This window comes from Kogia breviceps, chromosome 3 (assembly GCF_026419965.1).
Source record: "Kogia breviceps isolate mKogBre1 chromosome 3, mKogBre1 haplotype 1, whole genome shotgun sequence".
NCBI lineage: Eukaryota > Metazoa > Chordata > Mammalia > Artiodactyla > Physeteridae > Kogia > Kogia breviceps.
The window spans coordinates 14,747,736-14,772,778 of NC_081312.1; the positions used below are offsets into that span (position 1 = coordinate 14,747,736).

At 44.2% G+C, this 25,043-nt stretch overlaps 1 protein-coding gene and 1 pseudogene across 8 annotated transcripts in view; one reads left to right on the top strand and one right to left on the bottom strand.

Annotated features, from left to right (window-relative positions):
* The window catches only part of FOXN3 (forkhead box N3), a 406,391-nt gene that overhangs the window by 314,421 nt on the left and 66,927 nt on the right, over positions 1-25,043 (top strand). The gene's annotated exons all lie outside the window — the stretch shown is intronic.
* Positions 16,193-16,798, bottom strand: LOC131752044 (large ribosomal subunit protein uL6-like; annotated as a pseudogene).

Here is a 25,043-nt window from a genome sequence, read left to right on the forward strand (position 1 = left end):
AGAGACGTCCTTGATCCCTGCCCCCGCTTCCCTTGGTGCTGAGCTGCCCGTCAACCGTCTGCTCAGGTGCAGCCCCCCCGCCCCACCCCAGGAGGGGCACACAAAAACAGGCTTGGGTCACAGGAGGCACTGTCTTGCTGATGGACTGATTTTAGTTCGAGGGAGATTGAAACTCGCGGGGGTGGAGAGCCTCTTTTCAATGCCGCTTGTTCCCTGAAAGACTACTCGATCTCCCCTTTGAAAATGAGAGCAGGCATCCTTCAGGAGGATGTGGGGATGGTTGGCCGGAAGGGCAGGGCTGTGCCAGCTAATTCTACTTAGTTGGCTGGCAGGTAACCAGGCTTAATCCTTTCATTAAAGGCACATCAGGTGTGCCCATTGGATAAGTGTTCAAACCCCCCCCCCCTTCAGACTCCTTGTGAATCTCCATCACCCATGGACAGGGGTTTTGTGCCTTAAGTGCATTGGAACATGAACCCAAAAAAGCATGAGAACCACTGATACGGTTTTAGAATGTGCAGGGAGGGCTTACTATGCAGAAGGCACTGATGGAATCTCACTGATGGATTCTTGAGGACCTTGATGAGGGTCCTGTTTCCCTGAAGATCCCAGTTTGCTGACCTCTGAGTCTGGACACCAGGCCTTATTCGTGGTTCTGTTCGAATCCTGTTTAGAATAGTCTGCAGGGTGCTTTGAAAAGAGTCTTGGACCGGGAGCAAGGACTTCTGATTTGATCTTTGTACCACTCCTTCAGAGCCAAACACGTAGAGTTTGTGTTCAGCTCTGCGCCTCATCCGGATGGGAGTGTTGGGTGGCTTCATTTCCTAAGGTCCCATCTAGCCTCTGTTTACAGGAACAGACTTTTGCCATAGGACGTTTTGTACTTAATTTTTCTGGCCCTTCTCGTGCTCAGTGCTGTGTCTGACCTGGAGTGAGTCGATGCTTGGTGAATGAGTGAATGAGTGGATGAATGAATGAACACAGACCAGCCGTACTCATCTGAGTAGACAGCCTGTGCCTGATAGAAATATGGAGAGCTCAGCCTCCTTGGGTTTGACTTGAGTCCACACAGTTGGAGATTTGGGCACCACTTGAAACCGGGCATTTGTAGAAAGGAGAACAGAAAGGGACAACACGGGCAGGTGGCTCGTGGAGACAGAAGTGTTGGCGTGACTGTGTGAATTTCTCCAAAGACACCGAACAACGCACTGTGCCCTCAGCCTTCCGTGCCTTGATCAGGAGAAGGATTCGGTGGCACAGAGTCACGCACTCCCTGTGTGGGGGGTAGGGGGGTGGGATGCTGGGGGAGAACTTGATGGAGGGGCCCCTGGCCTCTGGGAACCTAGCCTCCAGGACAGTTCACTGCACAGATGCACCCGTGTTCAGGAAATCCAAGTGGAGGAATAAAAAAAGCTCTAAATCGATATAGGAGTATCATTAAAGCACTTAGCTCTCCTGCAGATCCCCGCTAAGTGCCTCTAATGCACTGTGGGGGGGGGGGGATGGATCAACAGAAGGTCCACTTTGGGCCGCAGCCGGGAGGGTGTGGCCAAAGAAGGTGGCCTTGAGGGCTCTGGGTCTGAGGAGGTGAGAAGGACAAGAAGCTCTGCTGGGGCCCCTTAGGAAGAGACGTATGTTCAGAAGCACAATTTGTAAATGACCCCGCCCAGCGGAGGGCACAGACTCATGGGCCGGGTTGGGTGGAGGGCAGATCTGGCACGCAGATGGGTTTTGTTTGTCAGACAGAGTGACTTGGAACATATAGATTCATTGCCAGTGCTTAACATTAGGAGTTTTCACAGCAGTGTTCAGATTTCTGGCTTCTCTTGACAGCTTGGAGATAGGGCAGCACCGGGCCCACCCTGCCTCGGGCCAGGAGCTGGCTGGACCTGAGTGGCCGCGCTCCGTGGTGTCCGGGTTCATGGTTCTTAGCACCATACACCCTGCTTCACTGGGGCTCTTGCCTCTGAGTCACTGGTTAGAGAGCAAGCTTCCCGGTTCTACTGGGGAAATAGTCCAGGTTTGGGCAATTAACGCAGCCCTGCTAAAGGTAGGATAGGATGGTGGTGATGGCCGCTAAAACATTTGGAACTAACTGCTCTCTAGGAGTGGACTCTCTTCTAAGCGTTGTGCTGGCTTTAGTTCACCCATCCCCATGAAAACCCATGCAGGTAGGTGCTGTTATGACCTGTCTGGACAGATGGCGAGACCAGAGTACAAGCTTCATGATTGGAACTAGCTGCTCAGGTGCGTGCAGTGCTTCTGTGGCAAAGCTGGGATTTCCACCCAAACAAGCTGGGTCCTGGGGCCGCGCTCTTGACGGATGAAGGAAATTGACCATCACTGAGTCTGGTGTGGGTAGCACTGGTGCCCAGGGCTTTGTGTGGCCCATTGCCATAGAGTCTTGCACAACCTCTGGGACACATACAGATGAGGGAATGGAGACTTGGAGAGGATAAGGGACTACCTCAGGGATACAGCTGGAGTCTTGAATGAGGAAGTCCTAGAGGATTTCAAGAAGGCAGTGAGGGACTCAAACAACACAGTGATGGCTAATGAGAGGGAACAGAGAAACTGGAAAGAGGGAAGAGGAGGCAAAAGATTTATAAGGAAGGATCTTGACAGACATGTCTGTCTATTCTCTTTCACTTGGAACAAGGTTGAATTGCGGTTCCCTTCTGGTAATTTGGCATGTTTCTGGGTGCTCCAGCCCAAAGGCATTAGCTCCCACCCGCCAGACTTTGACCTTAAGAAACGACTCTGGGAGTGAAATAAGATCTGATCCTGTCTGTGCTCTCAGTTGAGATTTCTGCGGCCCAGTCTATTGCATGGGACAGAACCATTTGATGTCCCCCGCGGACAGCATTTCGGGGCCAACAGGAGAGACCGGGCCTAATGCAGCGATGCAAAGTGGAACCGTCTCTCCGCCCTGAGGCCGCACAAACATGTAGCAGCCCTGGGCAGCGCTCCCTGGGGAGCTCCTTGGATTCACTCTTCCAGAACCTTCAAGCCCTAGCGTGAATGCCAGGTTCCTGCTGCAGGCCCTTTTTCCACGATGCCCAGGAACCCTTCCGAGAGTAAGGCAAGGGGATGCCTGCACACGCACGGGCGTGCGCCCTCCGTTTTTGGTCCCCCCAGGCCTGAGCCATCTCGCGTTATGCCTCGATGAGCGCTGACAAGTGGGGCGGCAGCGAAGCCATTTATAGCCGAACTGTGGCGGCCCAGGTGCCCGACGCACCGCAGCCTGCTCTTCTCACTGGCACGGCCCACCAAGACCCATGCGGAGACAAGACACAGACACTCAGTGCCCTTGACAGCCCCCTTCCAAGCTCTGCCTGACCTTGTCGCCTGTCTCTCCATAAAGCAACTGCCCTCTTCAGGTAAATCGGGTGGTTTCCACAGTCCTAAACCTCCCCACCCTTTGGGGCAATACATTCACTGCTGTATTTTCCATTTCTTTAACGGAAAACCTCTGCAGATTTTATATTCTGTTCATGCTGTATCTGTGTATTGAGTCACGTAACAGTGTTTTTGTTTACTTTTAACTCTCCCTCAAGTTGCATGTAAAAATGGAGGCTCGGGTAAAATGTATCATTTTCATCTTGGCTTTTCAAATACCATCACATGTCAGGGGTGGAGTGTGGGTGGTAGCAGATGACCCAGTTTGAGAAGCTCACGTAATAAAAGTAATCCTAGGCTCTGTAGCCTGGGTTTGGCTTGTAGTTCACCAGGTTATTAGCTGAGTGTCCTTTGTCAAGTTGCTTAACCTCCATTTCCTCATCTGCTAAGTGGGTATAAGGATCACTACTTTGTGAGGTTGTTACAGAGAGTAAAGGAGATGAATCAAATGACTAAGCATGTAAATGACGCCTAGTAGACACTCGGTAAATGGTTGCTGTTCAACATACAGTACTTCCAAAGGACTTTTCCCCGATATTTTCAACCAAACCTGTCTGAATTCTTAGCTAGCGTATCACAAAGCTACTTTATGCCTTTGAGTTGTTTTATGCCTTCTGTCCCCTCTTTTGTAAATGCTGCAAAGTCAAAGGCCATATATTCAGACGACTTCGTGCTTCTCATAGCATATCGGTAGTATTCTGTAGGTATATTCTATTATTTGTGCCTAGAAATGATTTTATGGATCGAAAATAGCACATTCTATTAGAACACAGAGAAAACAACTTGAAAATGAAGAAACATTTCATAAAGGACATGGCAGGATGGGACATATATGAGTTTGGGGACAGCAAGGACACTTTCTTCTTGACTGTGCCGTGCCCTATGGGCCTGGCAGAGTAACTTGACTTCTTGGGGTCCAGTTCCTCACCTGCAAAACGTGAGCATTGGTCTAGGAGACATCAAAGGCTGTTTTACATTGTAACTAGCATGTATTTGTGGATTCTCTCAAAAGTGTCTCATTGCTAACCATCACACAGTACACTGGAGTTAGTTATACATTTATATCTTTTAAAAACAAAAAACCTCAGTCCTTCTCAGTTACATTAGTCCAATGGACTAGGGGAGTCGGCTCACTTTTTCTATAAAGAGCAGATAGTAAATATTGTAAACTCTGCAGATCTCACAGTTAGGTTTTACAGCTTCTAAAGTCTAGCTGTGTCCTGTAAAGTTTTATTTACGGACACTGAAATTTGCATTTCATATAATATTCATGTCACAAAATATTCATTTTTTTCAATAATTAAAAAATATAGAAGCCATCGTCAGCTCATAGGGCATCCATACAGAAACAGACAAATTTGGCCCATGGGCTGGCTGTAGTTGGCTGACTTCCGAATTAGCCTGCCCCTCCTCGGCAGCTGTTGGATTTTATCCAAGTTTCTGCTGTAGTCCTGCACACCTCTGAGCCTTTATGGCGTTGTACCATCATGTGTTTCTCCCAAGCATCTTATCCAGGTACTGTGAGACCTTTCTCCACAGCCACAGTCCCTGGCGGATAGTAGGTGCTTGCTGAATGCTTTCCAAATGAATGGTGTAGTAATTGTCCCACTTGCAGTATGACTCCGTCTACATGAAACATTGGGAAATTATTATTTCATTCCTAGAATGCAGCATCTGTTTGGATAGATCCGTACTGGAAGGTATTTATTGTCTGCATCGTTGAGTGGCTCTCCTAACATTTCAAAGGCTGCAATGCTTGTAAGTAAATTCTCCTTACCTGACAGCCGCTGTTCTAAGAATTACTTGGCTGAGGAGCTCTGTGTCTGTGACTCCAACTAAGAGAAGACACTGTCAGATGAAAGGGGAAAGGGCTTGGGGAAAGGAGGATGATGGCGCAGTGACAGGGAAGACAGCAACAGAGGCCTTGACCGCTCCAGGTCTTCTATAAATACACCATGTGGGTCCCCAGGAATTTCTAGATACCTTCCTCTCCACCGTGGCAAGCTTTTGAGAATACAGCCCATCTGTTGAGTCCAGACTCCCAAGAGGCTCATTTAAATGAGCCCCTGAAATATTTATTTTATCGCTTGTTTGTAATTTTAAGGCAAGAGCTTTATAATTTCAACTAAGGAATGGTGTTCAGTATTCAAGCAAGGTGGTGTTGGTCCTGGCTTCCACTTTCCCCTGAGAGATGCGAGGCACTTAGGGGAGATGACTGCACAGAGCTGTATATCTGGAGGATGTAATGCCAGGAAGCACAAAGAAGAAATTACGACCATTTACTTGTGTATTATTTTCTCAATTTGAAGCACTTGAATTCCAGAGCTCTTAAATCAAGAGGTTGAATTCCTGGCATTTTAAAGTAGACCACTTGAATCAGCTGTTTAAACCATTAGAATGGCTTTTTAAAAAATTCACCGGTTTCTTGGATTAGTTGCTCTTGAGATTTACTTAATTGAAGTTTTTGCCTTTTCATTTTACTTCAAACCAAAATGATTTCTACGGTTAAGGAAGTTTTCATTTTATTCCTCTGGGTAGAGTAGATTTCATACTTCAGTCAGTTCCCCAACAGGTGAAAGCAGGCAGTTTTCTACAAGTTTCACATAGAGCACTATACATAGATACATGCTTAGGGTTTCAGCTTTGACTGTCTTCCCCGTGGGCATCATATCTGTAAATACAACGGTTGCTACATTTTCAGGGTCTTAGGCCCATACCAGCTGAAAGCTGCCTTTGATTAAAACCAGCCATCAGGGAAGGGAGAAGATAGGGAAGGGAGAAATATTAATAATGAAGTTATAAAATTGTTCTAGACACTGATTATAGATCATTTGCTTCTGTCGACGAAAAGCAAAACAATACTAAAATGCAGAAGTGTGGAGGGTAGAACTAAGATCAGAATTATCTGCTTGCATATTTATAAAACGTCTATTGTACGTTAGCGACAGTCTTAGACCCTCAGGAAACTAGCAGTGAATAAGTACTAATGTCTCTATCCTGTGACATATATATTTTAGTGGGAAGACAGAAAGCAAACAAATAGAGAAATGAATATACAGTGTGATCTCAGGTGGGGATACTTGCCATAAAGAAGAATAAAACGAGGCAAGGGTAGAGTGGTGGTCTTAGGGTGCTATTTTAGGGAAGGTAGCCAGGAAAGGCCTTTCTGAATAATTCATGTAGGAACCAAAATGATGAGAAGGTACCAGTCATGTCACCATGTAGGGGAAGAGCTTTTTAGGCAGAGGGCAAGTGCAAAGGCCCTGTGGCAGGAACAAACATGGCTTGTTGAAAGAACAGCAATATCAATGTGGCTGGAGAGGTATGAACAAGACAAAAGGTGGTAGGAAAGGAATTGGGAGTGGCAAGCAGAGTCCAGATCATCATAAATCATGAAATAGAGATGGGTTTTATTCTAATTATGATGAGAAACTGTTGGAGGGTTTGAGGAGGGGCAAGACTTAATCTGGTACACTTTTTATAAAGATCACCCTGGATATATGTCAATCCCAATCTCCCAGTTCATCCCAGCCCCCTTTCCCCACTTGGTGTCCATATGTTCGTTCTCTACATCTGTGTCTCTATTTCTGCTTTGCAGATAGGTTCATCTGAACCATTTTTCTAGATTCCACGTGAGAACCTGCTTTATAGCACAGGGAACTCTACTCAGTGCTCTGTGGTGACCTAAATGGGAAGGAAATCCAAAAAAGAGGGGTATATGTATACGTATAGCCGATTCACTTCTCTGTACAGCAGAAACTAACACAACATTGTAAAAGAACTATACCCCAATTTAAAAAAAAAGTTAGGGAGCTTGGGATTGACGTGTACACACTGCTGTATTTAAAATGGATAGCCAACAAGGACCTACTGTATAGCACACGGAACTCTGCTCAATGTTATGTGGCAGCCTGGATTGGAAGGGAGTTTGGGGGAGAATGGATAGGTGTATATGTATGGCTGAGTCACTTTGCTGTGCACCTGAAACTATCACAACATTGTTAATCAGCTATACTCCAATGTAAAATAAAAAGCTTTTTAAAAACTCTAGAACAAACAAACAAACAAAAGATCACCCTGGAGAGTGGAGGACAGAATAGCTGGGCAAGTGGTGGGGTCTGTGGAAGTGGAATTCAGTTAAGAGGCTACTGTCATAATCCAGGTGAGGATGATGGCAGTTTGGCCAGGGTGCTGGCAGTAGAGGTGGTCAGACATGGCTGTTTACCACAAACTCTTAGCAGAGGCCTTGAACTGTACAACTTTTTCTCTCTCCTTAACGTAATTCAAGCCTAACGTATAAACTTACTGAATTGTCTGTTTAATTGAACCTGGAAGTACGGTCTAATTTGACATCTTCTAGTAATTCTTCTCTGCCCTCTCCTAGCTCTCCTGGATTCCATAAAGCTCCACTAATAACCCAGTTTTTTTGGTTTTACTCATCAAAGTTTTCTTAGTTCCCAGGCATGGATATGAGGGCAAAGAGGTAAAAAGGATATCCTTCAGGTTTGATTACAATAATCATACTTAAGTTCTATATACACTTTGCAACTTACAGAAGTTATTTTATTTGTATCGCTGTTTTTGCACCGGAGACTCTTGGTAAAGGATGGGTGGATGGATGGATGGACAGTTGGGTGGATGGATATTTGATGAGTGGAAGGAAGGAAGGAAATAAAGTCTCTCCCTATATTCTACACCCTGAAATTGGAGGGATGAATTGGGAGAGGAGATATTATTCATTTAATTTGATTTTCTCAGTAATCCAGATTTGAGCTTATTCAACCATGTCCTGCCTTCTCTTTTCTTCAGCTATGCAGCTCCATTCCCCAAACAATGTGAGAAAAGAGATAGGGACTAAGCCAAGATTCTGCCCACTCTCTCTAATTGCCCTTCATTGGGGCCTTCAGAACACTGAGCGTAGGAATATGTGAAACCCACCGTTTCAGGGTAAAGGACCTCAGCCCTGGGGTATGTTCCTCGTGGGCCTCTGATCTGCTGTAGTGCAGACACCCAGGCCTGGAGGAAATGGCCCTGAGAAAGTATATCTTCTTATTTAAAGATGTAAAACAATTAAAATGTGAACAGCGGCTCTCAGCGGTGACCTATTACCATTAGGGTAATGTAATGGGAAAGACTGTTGATATTTTGGGGTTGATGAAAATGTTGACCTTTTTTTTGGTAACAGTTTTATTCAGGTGTAATTCACGTACCATACAATTCACTGGCTTTTAGTATAGTCACAGAGTTGTGCGATCACCACCACCATTAATTTCAGAATATTCTTATCACCTCAAAAACAAAAAGCCCATACCCTTTAACCATCGCTCCGCCACCACACCCCCAAAATGATCATTTTTAAAATCAGATTTGTAAGTCATTGGCCTGCTGGAATTTGCACTCTCATCCTGAGCGCTCAGAGAAGGGCGCCTGTAGGCTTGCAGCAGGCGGAGTGGGTAGGGCAGGTGGGGCTCTGTCCCCTTGCTGCTTACCGTGTAGGTCTCAGGGGGCCCCCTTCCCTTCTGGGGTCCTCCAGAGAGTGTGTGTGTGTGTGTGTGTGTGTGTGTGCACCCGCGTGCATGTGTGCTTAACCAGGCCACTTACAGAGCACACACAGGGAAAAGCTTCACTTTTGGGGGAGAAGGAGGGAGAAATGTGAATTTTGAAGCATTCTATTATGTCTCTTTTACCTGAAAATTGCTTCTTTCTCACGCGTTTCCAAATGAGGGCCCTGGTGGATGAAGCAGTTTTCTTTACTTTATTTCACAAGTGATTTGTAATCTTGAGGCTGAGGCACTCCAAATGGGGGAAAAATGTATACCGCAAGGAATATCCAGTTAAAGAGACGGGGACGAGAAAAGCCAAGCTCCTGTTTCTCTCTGTCTTTCTTTTTCTTTTCCTTCCAGCACCTTTTTCAAGCACTAAAAGCCCCAAAAAATTTGAAATGAGAAACCTGTAGTGAATATTGTTTCTTGCTTTCGAACAAGAAAACATTTCTTGCCCTGGAGTATCTTATGCCCCAGAACACTTCTTTGATATTTCGAGTTGCAGGGTGAAGATTGTCAGCTCTCAGTCGATAGATCAGTGCAGCATCCTAAAGATGGAAACAGGAAGAATGTGACCGATGCCCACCTGTGTATCTTTTTCATGTGCTTCCAAAAATAGGATGCATGTGCATTGCACTTAATTTTTCCTTTGTATTTATTAGCGTTTTGGTATTCCTTTGCTGCATAAAAACATAAAAAGCCCAGAACTTAGGTTATCCAGTTCTGCTGCTGCTTTGAATTCAGACTAGCTTTGCAACTTTTGAAGCTTCAGTTTGCCCATCTGTGAAATTCATCCAGCAACCCCTACTGTGTATCCCATAGCACTTCCATCCACCTGACAATATAAGTCTTGATTATTTTCCATCTTCTCATCACACCCCTAGAACATCAGCTCCTTAAGGCCAGGACTTTCTTCTTTGTTCATTGCTGTATTCCCAGCATTTAGAACAGTACTTGGCATATGGGAGGTGCTTGGTCAATATGAGTTAAAGGAAATGAGCACACACATGCTCATTTAGGAAGCACGTGCTTCAGTGCTTCCTGACTTCGTACCTGAAGTCAGGAAGTTGGACTTAGACGATTCATAAGGGCCCCTCTGGTTTTTAACATTTGATCATCCGTGCCAAAAGCCCTCTCCGGAAGCCGTTCTGACACACTTTTGTATGTGTATGAAGGATAACTGGGTTTTCACATGCCCTGATCTGAACTTTTTGTGTGTTTCCCTTTTCTGTAATCTTAAGGAGAAAGTTAAGTCTGGGGAGTCTTCACTCTTGTAGCTATAAGAAGACAAGGTAAGTGTTTTTCTTTATGGTCTCCTTTGAAGTGAAATTCTTACGCACATCATATGCTGATGGGCAGATTTCTTTTTGTGTATGTCTATGTCAGCTTACATATTAGCACATGCCCAGAGCCTAATGGGAAATCAGACAACAAACCTAAAACAAGTCTAGTAAATTTGACTTTTCATACCCTTCACACTTGATAAGATTTTCATGACAGTTGGTAGGTGAACTCTGAACATATTTGGCCATAGGCAGATTCCTGTGTGTCTTTGCTTCCTGAAGATAGGACTCGTAGAAGGACGTGTAGATGGCATTTGTAGGTATGGGGTAGACAAGGGAAAATATTTCAAGACTCCTGGATTATTTGGGGGCCTTGCCTTGGGTTGCCTTTGTATTATAAGGTCAGATTTAAGGTCAGGAAAGATGCGTACCAATATGATATGTTTCTGCCTAAGAAAATATTTTGTCTTTTGCTGAAACTTGATTTCATTTTGCTTGGTTTTTCAGGGTGATTTTGCCTCAATTCTGTACAAATAGGATTTCTAGATACTTGGTGTGAAGATTAACTGCATGTCTCTACTAGTTGACAATGAGTTGGATTTTGCAGGTTGGTTTGTTATAACTTTTTTCTCTGAGCACCTCTGTTAGCATCAGTGCGGAGAGATTTTCTTGTGTAGCCAGGGCTGAATATAGCTTTTTACTGTTTTCATTCTCCTGCGAGATGGACTTAGGGGAGCTCTTATGTGAACCGAGGCATGTCAGGGAGAGCGCTCACACGGCTCCATTGGCGGGTGCGAGGCAGACACGGCTATGTTCAGATCCCTCCCTCGGAGTTGCAGGAGCCCATTCGTGGCGCTCCCTCACCTCCATAGGTCATGGGAAATGGCAAAAGTAGGATTGTTGAGGTAATTTTTTGAAGCACTATTATTGTGGTTGACATTGATCATTTACTACTTCAGTTGCATTCCATGATGTCAGGTTTACTGCATTTACCTGTAGAAGACGGAAAATAAACCCTCTCAGAAAAGAAAAGGGCAGCGTTATTATGTTGTTCATGGAGTCATAATATGGCCTCATTGTCTATCGCTGCAGCCATCGAGGATGTATTCATATAAAATAACACAGCAAAACTGATGCTTAGAGGTTATGAAAGAACATACAGGGGTTGTCAAAACTATATCTGGGTTAAAATATGTTGCGATACTCCCAGCCCTCCTTAACAGAGGCTATTTATAATACAGTGGGGGTATTTGTGCTGCTTTCATTGTATGCATCCTGAATGAAGAATCAGCTCTTTAAAAAGAACATTAGGGCTTCCCTGGTGGCGCAGTGGTGGAGAGTCCTCCTGCCGATGCAGGGGATACCGGTTCGTGCCCCGGTCCGGGAAGATCCCACGTGCCGCAGAGCGGCTGGGCCCGTGAGCCATGGCCGCTGAGCCTGCGCGTCCGGAGCCTGTGCTCCGCAACGGGAGAGGCCACAACAGTGAGAGGCCCGCGTACCACAAAAAAAAAAAAAAAAAAAAAAAAAAAGAACATTAAAAATAAAACCCATGTTGTAGAAGTCTGACTTAGCCCAAAGAGATTGCAGGTGTCTTAAATGGCTACTCATTTCCCAAGGTGGCTCAGAGGTTTCCTCTTCATCGTGAGATATTTTGACATGGCATCTGTACTTTGCCTTTTAAAAACGATGTTCTGTATGTGAAAATACATACATACTTCCTCACAATCACTTGTATGACTCTTCGGGGATGTGTACCCCCAATTTCCTAGGAGGGAGGGTTTGTCTCCTCCTGTTTCTGAATTGGCCTCACCCCAGCTTCTTGCCCCACCAGGTTCTGGGTTCCAGCTTGGACCATTTCATTTCTCTCTCCCATCAGGGGGCAAGACTGGTTGAAGAAATTCTTGTATAGAGAAAGTGTAAATCATACCTCAATAAAGCTATTAAAAAACACACGCATGCAAGCACCCTGATTAATGGACTGTGCCACTACTATGTGAATACTGTAAGTGGTTTTTAAAAATAGCCCTTTCGGGCTTCCCTGGTGGCGCAGTGGTTGAGAGTCCGCCTGCCGATGCGGGGGACACGGGTTCGTGCCCCGGTTGGGGAAAATCCCACATGCCGCGGAGCGGCTGGGCCCGTGAGCCATGGCCGCCGAGCCTGCGCGTTCGGAGCCTGTGCTCCACAACGGGAGAGGCCACAACAGTGAGATTCCACGTAACGCCAAAAAAAAAAAAAAGCTCTTTCACTAGAGTGTTTTGGTTCAGGGTGTGTATTCTTGGATTGTTTTTTATTATTATTATTTTTTGTATAGCATTAATAGGAAAAGGTAGAACTCTTACAATAATACATGTAGTATTTAGATTGGATAATACTCTCTTCTCTTTTTATGGTGATTTCCTGACTTTCTCCTTTGCTTTTCCCTGCTACTTAAGCATCAAGTCTCTCGGGCATTTTCCCAGTGTAATTGTTGATTAAGTGCTGCATATCCTGCAACGATTATGAGAAGATTACTGTATTCAGCTTTTAATCTTATGAGTGTCAAATATTTTATTTTAATGGTATCTTTATTGTTATTATTCTTCATAGCTCTTTCTGTTTGAGTAATGCAATCAGGCAAAATAAAGGTAATAGCACAAATTCAGCACTTTTAGAATAATAATTCTTTGTCTCAGAATGGAAAGTGCCATCTGCAGGCTGTTCTGAAATGCTGATTGGGATCTGCAAAGATGGAATTAGGAATGTCTTAGGCCTCTTTTGGTTGCAAGTAACAGAAAGCAGCTAGCTCAAGAAGAAATATATATAAAGATAGAGGGCTTCCCTGGTGGCGCAGTGGTTGAGTGCCCCGGTCTGGGAAGATCCCACATGCCGCGGAGCGGCTGGGCCCGTGAGCCATGGCTGCTGAGCCTGCGCGTCCGGAGCCTGTGCTCCGCAACGGGAGAGGCCCCAACAGTGAGAGGCCCGCATACTGCAAAAAAAAAAAAAAAAAAATAGAGCTATCCTTTTTGGGGACTCTGGAGTTTTTCACTGTGTGGCTGGATTAAAGTATCCCCTGGTCTTGGACATTCTACAGATAGGGTTGCAAAGTGGCGTTTTGTTGGTTCATTTACTTAACTGAGTGAGGTTGAAGGCCATTTGTCTTTTTTTCTGTATGTTTCCTCCTTGTGCCCGCTGTTGTTTTTTTTTTTCCCATGGAATTTTTCTTACTGCACCTCATTTTCCAAAGAGGTAATGATCCAAGTGCCAGTCGGTTCTACAATTAGGAATATTTTAGCCGGGGGAGAGATCGATGGATGTTGACTGAGAAGCCCGGGTACCCGGGAAAAGGCCCCGTGTCAGCTGCGGAGGCCGACTTCGTTTACCTGGTGCCTTTCTTCCTCCCCATTGTTGTTGAGGTGAGGTCATGGCGAGCTCCTCAACAAGCCTCAGACTTAGTAGGGGGAATACCTGCCCGATAGTGGGGCTTGACCAGTTTTTGCTGGTTGAACAAAAAAGAGAACACGGCATCGTGGGACTAGATTATCTTTGGGATCAACTAGTTCTCTAGACGTTGACCTGGGTTCAAGTCTTCTTGGCTCCAGAATCTGCAAGCCATGCAAACCTCTCTGGACCACAGTTTCCTCATCTGTAATATGGGAATAATAATACTGATGTTGCCAGGCTGTTTTGAGCAATAGAAAGAACATAGTAAAGTATCGAGCACATGACAGGTTTTCAGCAGTTGACAGCTTCTAGCATCCGTGTCATTGTTCTGAGCAGGACTATTATTGCCATCACCGTAAACCCAACGAGTGACAGTAGGGCCATGGGCTAAGACTAAACAACTGATTCATGAGATGACCATATTATATGAGACTGTGACTTTTGCAGACCATCTGCGTCTGCAATAAAAGTTTATTTGCACCTACATTGATTTCATTTGTCTTGTGACCATCACTTTCTTACAGGCTTTAAGCCTCTGTTGCTAGACATAGTCCATAATGCCCGTGTAGTTTCAATGCCCATCCAGTTTTCGGGCCTTGAAAAGGGAGAGTGATTTGAAAGTATTCTACTCGAATTCTTAGCGAGAAAGGTCTGAAAACTGTGCTCCTCACCCTCCCGCAAGAAGTCTCAGAGAACAAATAATCTTTCTCTCTGCATCCCTTAAACCCAACTTAAGAAATTAACGAAGGAAGATGGATAGAGTGAAATAAGACTCATCGAGAAGAGATGGGAGCCTCCTAATTGATTCCCACAAAGCTGCTGGTTATTTACAACTGGGAAAATTACCTGCTTGGAGATACCCATTCAGCCCTCTGGTTCCACTGGCTTGACAGGGAACAGTCACTGCGCCTGGCTGGAAAAGCTCTGAGGGAGGAGGAAAGTAGAGTGAATTACATCTGACTGTTTAACACCGTCTCATTCATAGATTTCTGCCTTTTCCCCCAGTGGATCATTCGCAGTCTCTTTTTTAGTATATAATGGTTCATTTTAAATTTTCGTGTTTGCTCTAGCTGGGTGTATGTTAATTACTGGCAGTCTGTAATTATGTTGTCTATTTGTCATTTCCATGGCAGCAAGGGTAGTAAGCTAGAACTCTTCCAATAGCAAGAATTTTAATTTCTAATTCCCTCCCCCCAAACCATTTAGAAATTGATACATTTCACTCACATTCTAGATGTAGTTCAGTAAATGCCATGTTATTGATGTTCATTATCAGGTCTTAAGCTAAGAAATGCCGCTGTACTCTAACTTAGAGATTCCCAAGATTTTGGTGTATTCATTCAACCCACAGCCACTTACTTATTGAGCACCCACTGCACACTAGGTGCTTGGGATATATCTCTGAATAGAACAGACAAAATAAAATATCCTATAGTTCTCTGTGTAACCGAAGGACTGCCCAGCTGACCCCTAAAGCCACTGTCTGGCTGGCGGCAATGGCTCTGTGTCTCCTAGGCTGCCAAACACTTGTCTGTTCCCAGCACTGTAATAATGAGGAATATAGTAAGAAGTTAGAAGCCACTGGCAATTAAAGTTATTATTTCACATTAAAGTCCCCCTATATGATATTGGCAGCTGAGACATACATGGGAAACATATGAGCTTAAAGATCATCAGATTAGTTCCAGACATCCCCAGGATCTGGGTGCAAATTAAATTAGAGGTACATCAAATTGATCCAGTCAAGAAACAGAGCTGGGATTAGGGGGCATGTTCTTGCTGTACGGACCAGGTAAACAGAGTGACCATTGCTACTGCCTAAAGCCACATGCCTCAAAGGAAGTTCCAGCAGCCTAGATTGAAATTGACCCCTGGAAATGATTCCCAAGACTGGGCTGTTCTGGTGCTATGAGTACAGAAGGTGGGGGCTTGGGAAGAGTCTAGAGTGGAGCTGAAGACTAAAGGTTCAGTGAAACTGATTTAAGAGATGGTCCTGCTGGTGGATAATGCTGAAGAGCAGGTACTTACAGGAGAAGGGATCTGGGGGAAGTTAGGCAGTTAGAAATGCTCTATCTGAAAAAGGCATATGACCCGAGTTCCCCATAGTCATTCAGCAACATTTTTTTTAGTACTTATAGAATGTGCTAGAGTGTGAACAAGACAGAGGTCCTGCCCACATGGAGCTTCCATTTCAGTGGGGGAAGCAAGACAGACAAATAGGACAGACAGATGGACAGATAACCAAATGTGATATAATATAATATAATGTTGTACAGTTATGAGTGCTACAAGGAATTATAAATGGGATAAAGGAATAGAGTGATCAAGGTATCCTACTCTATTAGTCATTTTTTGCACTTCACCAGTTCACAGTATGAGAAGAAGACAGTAAGGGGAGGGGTGGTCACGTTTTGTTCCTTTGGGGTTTTTTGGTTTTGTTTGTCTTCCCCCAAATCAATACAGGGCTTTTAGTGCCTCTTTAAAATATCACACAGAGAGAGGTCTTAGGAATCATCTGACATCTTGTTGTATCTGTAGCTGTATAACTTAAATCTTATTCATCACCCGCCGAACTGGTCCTTCTGCCAAGATGTAGATACCATCTAAAATTTTTCTAATATTCTTGTTTTCAACTGTTGTGCCTTGCTGAATCAAAGCAGCTGAATTTGATGCAATTTCAGTGTCATTTTCTTTGAGAATTAACTCACCTTTCTGGGCTTGAGGTACTGAACAAGCGATGTCTGGCCTCACCTGAACCCGGAGCATCTATTTTTTGCCCAAGAAATTTCAGATTTCAACAAAAGACCTGTTCTAACAACAGACCTGTTCTAATAACAACATTGATGGGGAGATGAGCATACACAGACCTCATTTTGTAATGGAAACCCAACATAACACCCTTGATCATTTTCTGTATGTGATACAGATAGTCGAAAAGTGACCAGTTTCTTTCTGTATCCCCGCCATTTGTCATCCTGGAGCCTCTTTCTTTTCTTTCCAAGAAAACTGAGTTCTACGTGGATATGATTGAAGTCCCTCCAAACGGCTCTTCTGGTTCCCTTCACAGTAATTGTGTGGCCCTTCACACAGTAATTTTGTGATGTCAGCATTTTCTGGAATGTCTGCAGTCTGATTGCTGAGAATGGTCTTCATTCTCACAGTAGATGCAGCAAAGAACAGTTTTTATTTTTAACAAACCTTGTGAGATAATTGTAGATTCATGTGGAGCTGTAAAACAATTGTAATTCAGAGAAATTCAGTTTCTCCCAATGGTAACATCTTGCAAAACTATAGCATAATATATATAATCTCGTCTGTATCTACAAAAGAATCTTGCTGGGGTTTTGATAGGAATTGCATTAAGCCTGTATATCAGTTTGAGCACAAATGACATCTTTACTATGTTGAGTCTCCTAATCCATGAACATGGTATACCTCTCTGTTTAGATCTTCTTTGATTTCTTTTATGAGCATTTTTGTAGTTTTCAACATATAAGTCCTATACATGTTATATTTACACCCAAGTATTTCATTTTTCTTGAATAATTGCAAATGATATTATTTTTAAATTTTTGGTATCCTTTCATTTATTGCTAGCATATAGGAATATAGTTGATTTTGTATGCTTATCTTGTATTCTGAGACCTTGCTGAATGTACATTTTAGTTCTAGGAGGTTTTTTGTATATTCCGTAGGATGTTCTGTGTAGACAGTCTGCAAATAAAGATGGTTTTATTTCTTCCCTTTTGATCCATATGCCTTTACTTCACTTTCTTGCCTTATTTCACTGGTTAGAACTTCCAACACTATGTTAAATAAGAGTGGTGAGAGCAGACATCCTCGCCTTTTTCTCAGTCATAGGGAGGAAAGCATTCAGTCTTTCCTTATTAAGCATAATGTTAGCTGTAGGGTTTTTTAATAGATGCTCCTTGACAAGTTGGGTAAGACCCTTCTATTCCTAGTTTTCTGGGCATTTTTATCATGATTAGATGTATTTTTCATATGCCTTTTCTACATCATTTGATATGATCATATGATTTTTCTTCTATAGCCTGTTGACTTGGTGGATTACTTTGATTGATTTTTGAATATTGAACCAGTCTTCCATCCCTGGAATAAACCCCACTTAGTCACAGTATATAATTCTATTTAAATATTCCTGAATTATATTTATTAATGTTTTGTTAATTTGGTCTGTACCTTGCCTTTTTTATACGGTCCTTAGTTGGTCTGCTTTCTTCTCTCTACATTTCAGAGTCTTCTTATGTTTGTCTTATATTTAATGTCCATCATTTTTAGTTGTGTTTGGTGGGAAGAATAGGGAAAAGTATGTCTATTCCATTTCCTGGAAGCAGAAGTCCCTTCAGATGGTCAATTTTTAGGTATACTTTTAAGCAGCTCTATAATTTACTACCAGAAGAAGAGAAAATCCTGAATTCAGGTCTTGATGAACAAAAATGTTCGACCAAGTTACTGGTTTGACTTGCTTGATTCTAAAAAAAGCTGAACAAAGAGGTTTAGGCTGAGCAAAAAGGTGTAAACATATCAGGTCTGCAGTATCACTCCTGTACTTCCCAGCAGAAGAAAGACCTGTTAGGGTCATCAAAGTGTCAGGGACATTATACAGGCTCTTACCCCAGCAGATTGGCACGCACCGATAGAAGTCTTTTGATGAACTTCAATCCACTGTCGTGCCAACAGCATTCACTTAAATTGCATTTCCGGGACTTCCCTGGTGGTGCGGTGATTAAGACTCCACTCTCCCAATGCAAGTGGCCCAGGTTTGATCCCCAGTCAGGGAACTAGATCCCACGTGCATGCCGCAACTAAGAGTTCGCGTGCCGCAACCAAGAGTTCATGTGCCGCAACTAAGACCTGTTGCAACCAAATAAATAAATATTTATAAAAAATAAAAAATAAAAAAATTGCATTTCCTGCAAGCTGTTGGTAATACCAGATATTTACAAAAAGGTGCTGTAGGCACTGCTGCATGCTCTCAGTTGCCTATCAACAGTTATTTGCCAAATAATTGTGTGTCGGGGGGCCTGAAACTTAGGCCAAGGGGGACTTTTCTTCTGTTGTAGACAGATGATGATGACTGGTCAAGGAGACGAGTTCTCAGAGGGTCAGTGAGAATCTCTTCTGCATCAAAAGAGCTCCCATTCTTTGCTTTCATTGGTTGGCTTATTTTTCTGCCTTTCTTATGATTTCCAAGAAATGTGGCACGGTAGTAGAGGTCACAGAGATTCAGTGGGGGAATGAATAAGCCACGGGGTTCTAACAGTCCCTGGTTTCAAAGGTCCCTCTCCATGGTGAAGTTTTCAAAACAGCAGATATTTTCCATTCTCCTCTTATCTTCCTGCTGGTTTACTTTAGCAAATATTTGCATGCACCTACTGTGAGTGCAGTGATTGAGTAAGAAATGATCCCTGCTCTCAAGGAGTGGTAGGCAGAGAGGGTACAAATGACCATAGTTCAGGGGTCACCAAGGAGCAGACAAAAATGCCATCAAAGGTCAGATGCAGGTAACTTGGCTTTCTGCTGGTGAAATTTGAGCTGGTGCTTCAAGAGTTAGGAGGATTTCAGCAGCTGGGGTAGGGTGGCACTGCTGGCAATGGGTGGGCCAAGAGGTGAAAGCATAGGCACGTCCAAGGAACATAGCACAGAGCACGTAGGGCCGGACTGAAGAGAGAACAGCGCTTTCCTCACCAGCGTTCACCTGCCCAACCATTGAAAATAAATGTCTTTTCCCCATATGACCGTTAGAACCATAATGTCTTTCCACTTATGTTTTTCCTTCCACTTTACCTAAAGTGGGCTTTTGTCATCCCCTCATTCATTTGTGCACTTGAGTTAAGACTTCAAAGTGTGCTTACCTACCTAGTGTTAGGGGTTGAATTGCACCCTCCACCCCAAGATACATTGGAAGTCCTAACCCACCCTTCAGTACCTGGGTATGTGACCTTATTTGGAAATAGGGTCTTTGCAGATGGAATCTGTTTATGTCTTGTAATCAAGATGAGGTCACTAGGGTGGGCCCTGATCCACTGTGATTGGTGTCCTTATTAGAAGAGGGAAATTTAGACACAGACACAAGGGAAGAACTCCATGAGATGATGGAGGCAGAGATTAGAGCTGCAAGCCAAGGGGTGCCAGGATGGGTGACCAGCACTGGAAGAGGCAAGGAAGCGTTCTCCCCTACCAGTTTCAGAGGGAGCATGGCCCTGCCAGCACCTTGATTTTGGACCTTGTTGTTTTAAGCTACCCAGTTTGTGGTTCTTTGTTATGGCAGCCCTAGAAACGAACATACCTAGTTTATACCCAGCCCTCTACTCGTGGAATTCGACTTGGATTCTACAGTCTGTCAGGGAGGTTCAGTTGTGCCTGTTGAGGTCACATCGGTGGCTAACAGGTGGTCTTTGCAGGGGGAATTTGATCATCAGAGGGGCTCCTCGGTTTTCTGGTCTTGAGGCTGAGGTTTCTGGGACCTACATGGAGGACAGTGAGCTGCTGACAGAGGGTGGAGTGAGCGGGCACAGCCGACTGTGACAAGGTTCCCATTAGAAAATTGGAGTAGATGGGAATTAAAGGGTTCTAGGGCAAAAGACTTCAGAGTTCATTTATACCAACTCTTCCTCCTGCCACCTGATAAACTGCCCTGGAAAGAAGTCTCTCGTGACCCATCCAAGTCCACTCTGCTAGTAACAGAGTCAGGACTTGAATTCAGATCTTAAGTCTCACATCCAGACCTCTTAAGATTTCTACAGGGACTCTATAAAGTCTGTGGTTCTGACTTCGGAAAGTTTTTTGGGGTCACAGCATTTTAACTTAACGCCTTTAGACTCTTCTTTATTTACTGGGGCTGGTGGGGAGAAGAAAGAAGAGGCACTTTAAAAAAGAAAAAGCAAAAAAGGAGAACATGTTGACCTTCAGGAAAGGGATTTGAAAGAATACGTTTATGCATCTTTAAAATAAAAGACCCAAGGGTGTTTAGTTTTACTCTGTGTCACTGAAAAATAAAATCCACCCCAGCCTCAAGTGGATGGGAAGTTCCAGCTCACAGGTTCATTCACTGACTGTCCGACCCACATGTTGCAGAGGGTAAAATTTATAAAATCAGCAGCTATTATATGACCTCAGACAGTACAAGTTGCACTTTCAGCCTCATTCTGAGTTTCCTGTCCCTCTGCAGGGTGAAGTAGAGCCACTAATGTTGTTTCTGTAGATTTCATCTTTCCAGGCTTGGTTTAAATCTCGAGTGCAGGATGCCAGGTAGATTCATTATGGCAGTAGCAATGCACACACGCCATCATGGTAGCTTTAAATCAATCTCTCTCCTAAAGGTTCCGAGAAATGTCACTTAAAGGCACATTACTTGCGTGAGTGTTTTGTGTTGGGTGCCCTGGAATGTAATTTCTATCAGGAAGATGTAAAGGAGACACGGGGAGGAATCATTTTGCTTGACAGCACACCTTGAAAGGAAGGGGAGTTTGTTAATTTTGTTTTCTGTTGTTACTATGATTGTTTCTTGGGTTCCTCCAACAAAGAAATGCTGTGTGGCTTTCAAAGGTCTCCCCGTGCAAATGCTTCCCGTCACCAGATCAGCGTCCTGCCATTTTGAAATCCAGAAGTGGCTTTAGCAGCCCTTCTGACATGATCATTGCCGGGAGCTGGAGACCAACCTCTCAGAGAAGTTGACACTCTCATCTTCCATCTTCCTGTACGCATTCTAAGTGCTGGTGTGCTGTCACTTTAACCAACTGTCACCCTGAAATAGGGTTGCTTCAGCCAGTGCTGTGGAAAAACAAGGTTAGAAGAGCAGAGACTTTTGTTGATAGTGAGCAAGTGGGATTTGTTAAACCAATATTGAAAGATGGTTTGCACAACTCTCGGAAGCTCATGTTACTTCTGAAAAGATGTGGTCTTTCAGCCCTGGTTGGCACAGATACAGTTAAAGTTGCATCAGGACCTTTGTTATATAATCCTTCCCGGTTATATAATTTGGGGTCCTGTTTTTTCTTGCCCTGGTTTATATCGATTGAAACAAGGATAGAAGATCACAACAGTTCATAGTTTCCTGTAATAGCGGAGGCAGTAATGTTATTGATTAAAGCATATGGGATCTATTGATTGTCAGTAATACTATATACAGAATGAACTATGTGTATGTGAACAGTTTGTGTATGAAAAATATAAAATGAGTTTCAGACATATCATCCTACAGATGAGCAGTTTAAAAGAACTGACTTTCAGATTCTGGCTTATATGAACCTTCTGGTCTCAGCCCATGTCTCCAGCTGGTCAGAAACTGGAAGCCAGCCTAGATATGGAAACATACAATATGGTAGGGACTTCTATGGCTGCCATGAGTGGCCTCTATGACTTTTTCCAGACCTGGCCCAGATACAATTAGGAGACGTTACAACCTAAGGGCAGGTAGGATTCTTGAGACTTCAGTTCACACTTTCCTGCAACACTGAGCTCACCTATCTCTGAAGTGACTGCTATCACCTGCGTCTATCTTGGCCTCCTCCCAGTTATTTCAAATATAAATTTAGTAGCCAATAATTTGCGGCCCCCAGCCAACTGATTTGAGCAGACCTAGAAAGCAATTACACCACTGTCCCCCTCCTCCCACCTACCCAGCCTGGGAAGATTGTAGAACAAGCACATCTGTCCCATGCCCCAGCTCAGAGGCACCCCTACGTAGGCGACCTGGATCAGAAAACAGTACCACATAGGGCAGCCATGCTGTTACTTGACCTACTTCTGACTCCAGATGCGAGGGTTCTGTGTCTGTCCCTTCCAGGGCCCCAGCACCCTGACTGTCTGGCTGGGAACTTCTCAACAGCCCTTGGTCCTCAGGGAGTGGTGCCCACATCCTGCTCTAACAAGACTCTAGACGTCGGAACCCTGAACCGTGAAGGACACACCTTCCACGCTGCCAGCAGATCAGATCCGACCCCCACTTTGGCCCTTCCCCACCACTTGGACCTGGACCCACTCTACTCCTTTTCATCCTCAGCCACCCTCCCTCTCAGGCTTCTTAGCTCCCACCACCTCCCTGCCACCCCCTCCCCAGGCCTGACTGCTCTTGACTCCCAGAATTCATTGTGGCCAAGAAGCCACGCTAACGTCTTTCTACAAAACAGTAATATTTTGCTTCAGATACTTCCTAAGAATCAAATACTAACATCAAATCGGGTTGTGGGTAGTTTCAGTTTTCTTCTTCGTACCCTTCTTTCTCTCTTTTTCTTTCTTTCTTTCTTTTTTTTTTTTGGCTGTGCCACACAGCATGCAGGATCTTAATTCCCTGGCCAGGGATCAAACCTACGCCCCCTGCAGTGAAAGCACAGGGTCCTAACCACTGAACCACCAGGGAATTCCCAACCCTTCTTTCTTTAAATCAGATTTTCTACAATGAACATATACTATTTTTTTAACTGGAAAGAAAAAATATGTATTGTAAAATAGCAGTTGGGAAGATGGCAAATAAAAACAAGTAGTCTTTTTTGTTCAGTAGAATAACAACAACAGTAGAATCATCCCAAGGTAAATCAATGCAAAAATATTAGGCAAGCTTGCTCCTCCTCATCAAGTAATAAATGGCCTTTCACAGGTGAGATGAGGTGGGACATTACCGTCATTACCATCAACCTCAAGTCCTGATACTTTTGCAGAGATGCTGGGCATGTCCCACTCCAGTAGACACCATGGGAATTTGTTACAGGGTTGTTGGGAGGCTCAAATGAGAAAATAGATGTGAAAGTACTTTATAAATGGAAGCTATTATTTTCAACAAAAAGTAGAGAACTTTCATCTACATTGGGAGACAAGGCAGAAGATTGTAAGGGTGTTTATACAATTTAACATAGGGGAAGATGTGGCCATTACGGTCTAAGAACTTAAGTTCATCCGTTCATTTGATAAATATTTATTGGGGCCTGGCACAGTTCTTGGTGCTTGGGATTCATCAGTGAAGAAAGCAGACACAAATCCCTGCCTCGTGGAGCCTCGTGAGGGAAACAGATGAGAAACAAAAAAGTCTAATAAATAAAAAAGAAGTGGTCATCAAAATAACAACAGTAAGTAACTAACACTCCAATAGTGCTTATTTTGTGCCAGGCATGTATGTAATATATTTAATCCCAAATACTCTATGAAGTAGATACTATTGTCAACCCCATGGTGGGGGGAAATGACCCACAGAGAGGTACAGTGACTTGCCCAAGATCACACAGCTAGTAATGCTGGCACTGGAAATCAGTTTCACAGAGGAAGTTAGTGGGTGAGAAGCCAGTGGAGAAAGAAACTGAACGGGGTAAGGGGTTATCCATTCAGCAGACATTTCTGAGTGCTCTGTGCCTCGCACTGTGTCAGATGCCTGGGATATAGAAATGCAAGGGGCATTATCCCTGCCCTGGAGAGGTTCGCAGCCTCCTAGGGGAGATTGGGGGTACACAGACATATGAGCAAACCATGTGGTGGGACACACCTTCCTCCTTGGTTACCTAGGACAGCAGAGGTACCATATTGGAAAAGCATTGCTTTCTGTGACACTTGTGTTTGGGACTAGTGATTTCATGGCATCAGCGGCCTTACCTTTGTCCAAAGACCATTGATCGTGGTGTTGTACCCTCTCTTTCACTGCAGAACTGCTAGGCATGAGAGGCTGATCAAGCCAATAGCTACTTTGGTTAGACTCCAGGCCGCAAAGCCAAGGCCGTTGGCCTTCCTGAGCTGATCCCTCCCATCTGCACCAGGAAGGCCAGTTCAGTTCCCCTTGATGTCTGTCTGTTTAGTTGGTGTCTGTGGTATAGCCATTGTTCACTCTCTTGAATGTCACCTGTCCCTCCTTTCATCTCTCATTGGCCCCGGAGAGTGTCACACAGAGGGACAACCCTTTGCATCCCCTGCCTGTCCCCAGCCCTGCTCCATCCTCACATTGGCAGAGGTGGGCCAGGGAGACCTCATGCCTACTGAGGATAAGCCATTGCACGGTTATTTCCTGCTAGTGAGGGGTCAGTAGTATTTGGTTCCTGCCCAAATACAGCCTATTTATTCCCAGAGCTGAAGGTCACAAGGACTTAATAAATGCTCTGGTGCTGTAGGGTTTTTGTTTGTTTGGGATTATATTTGTTCCTTTACTTCTTTTGTCTGACAGAGTGCTCTGAAGAGCTGAACTGTCTTTGCTCTGGCTCCGGATTCCAGAGATGAGTATTGTCCTCGGGAAGTTCCCCCTTATTTTTCCCCTGGGCAACCACACTTAACCTCTTTTTTCATAGACATCAGTGCAGGAGAATGAGATCATTAGCATTCAACATCCATCACAGGTCAGGACTGCCCTCCCCTCTTCAGGGCAGCTGAAGGAATTCCCTCCAGGCCCATGGTGGTTGTT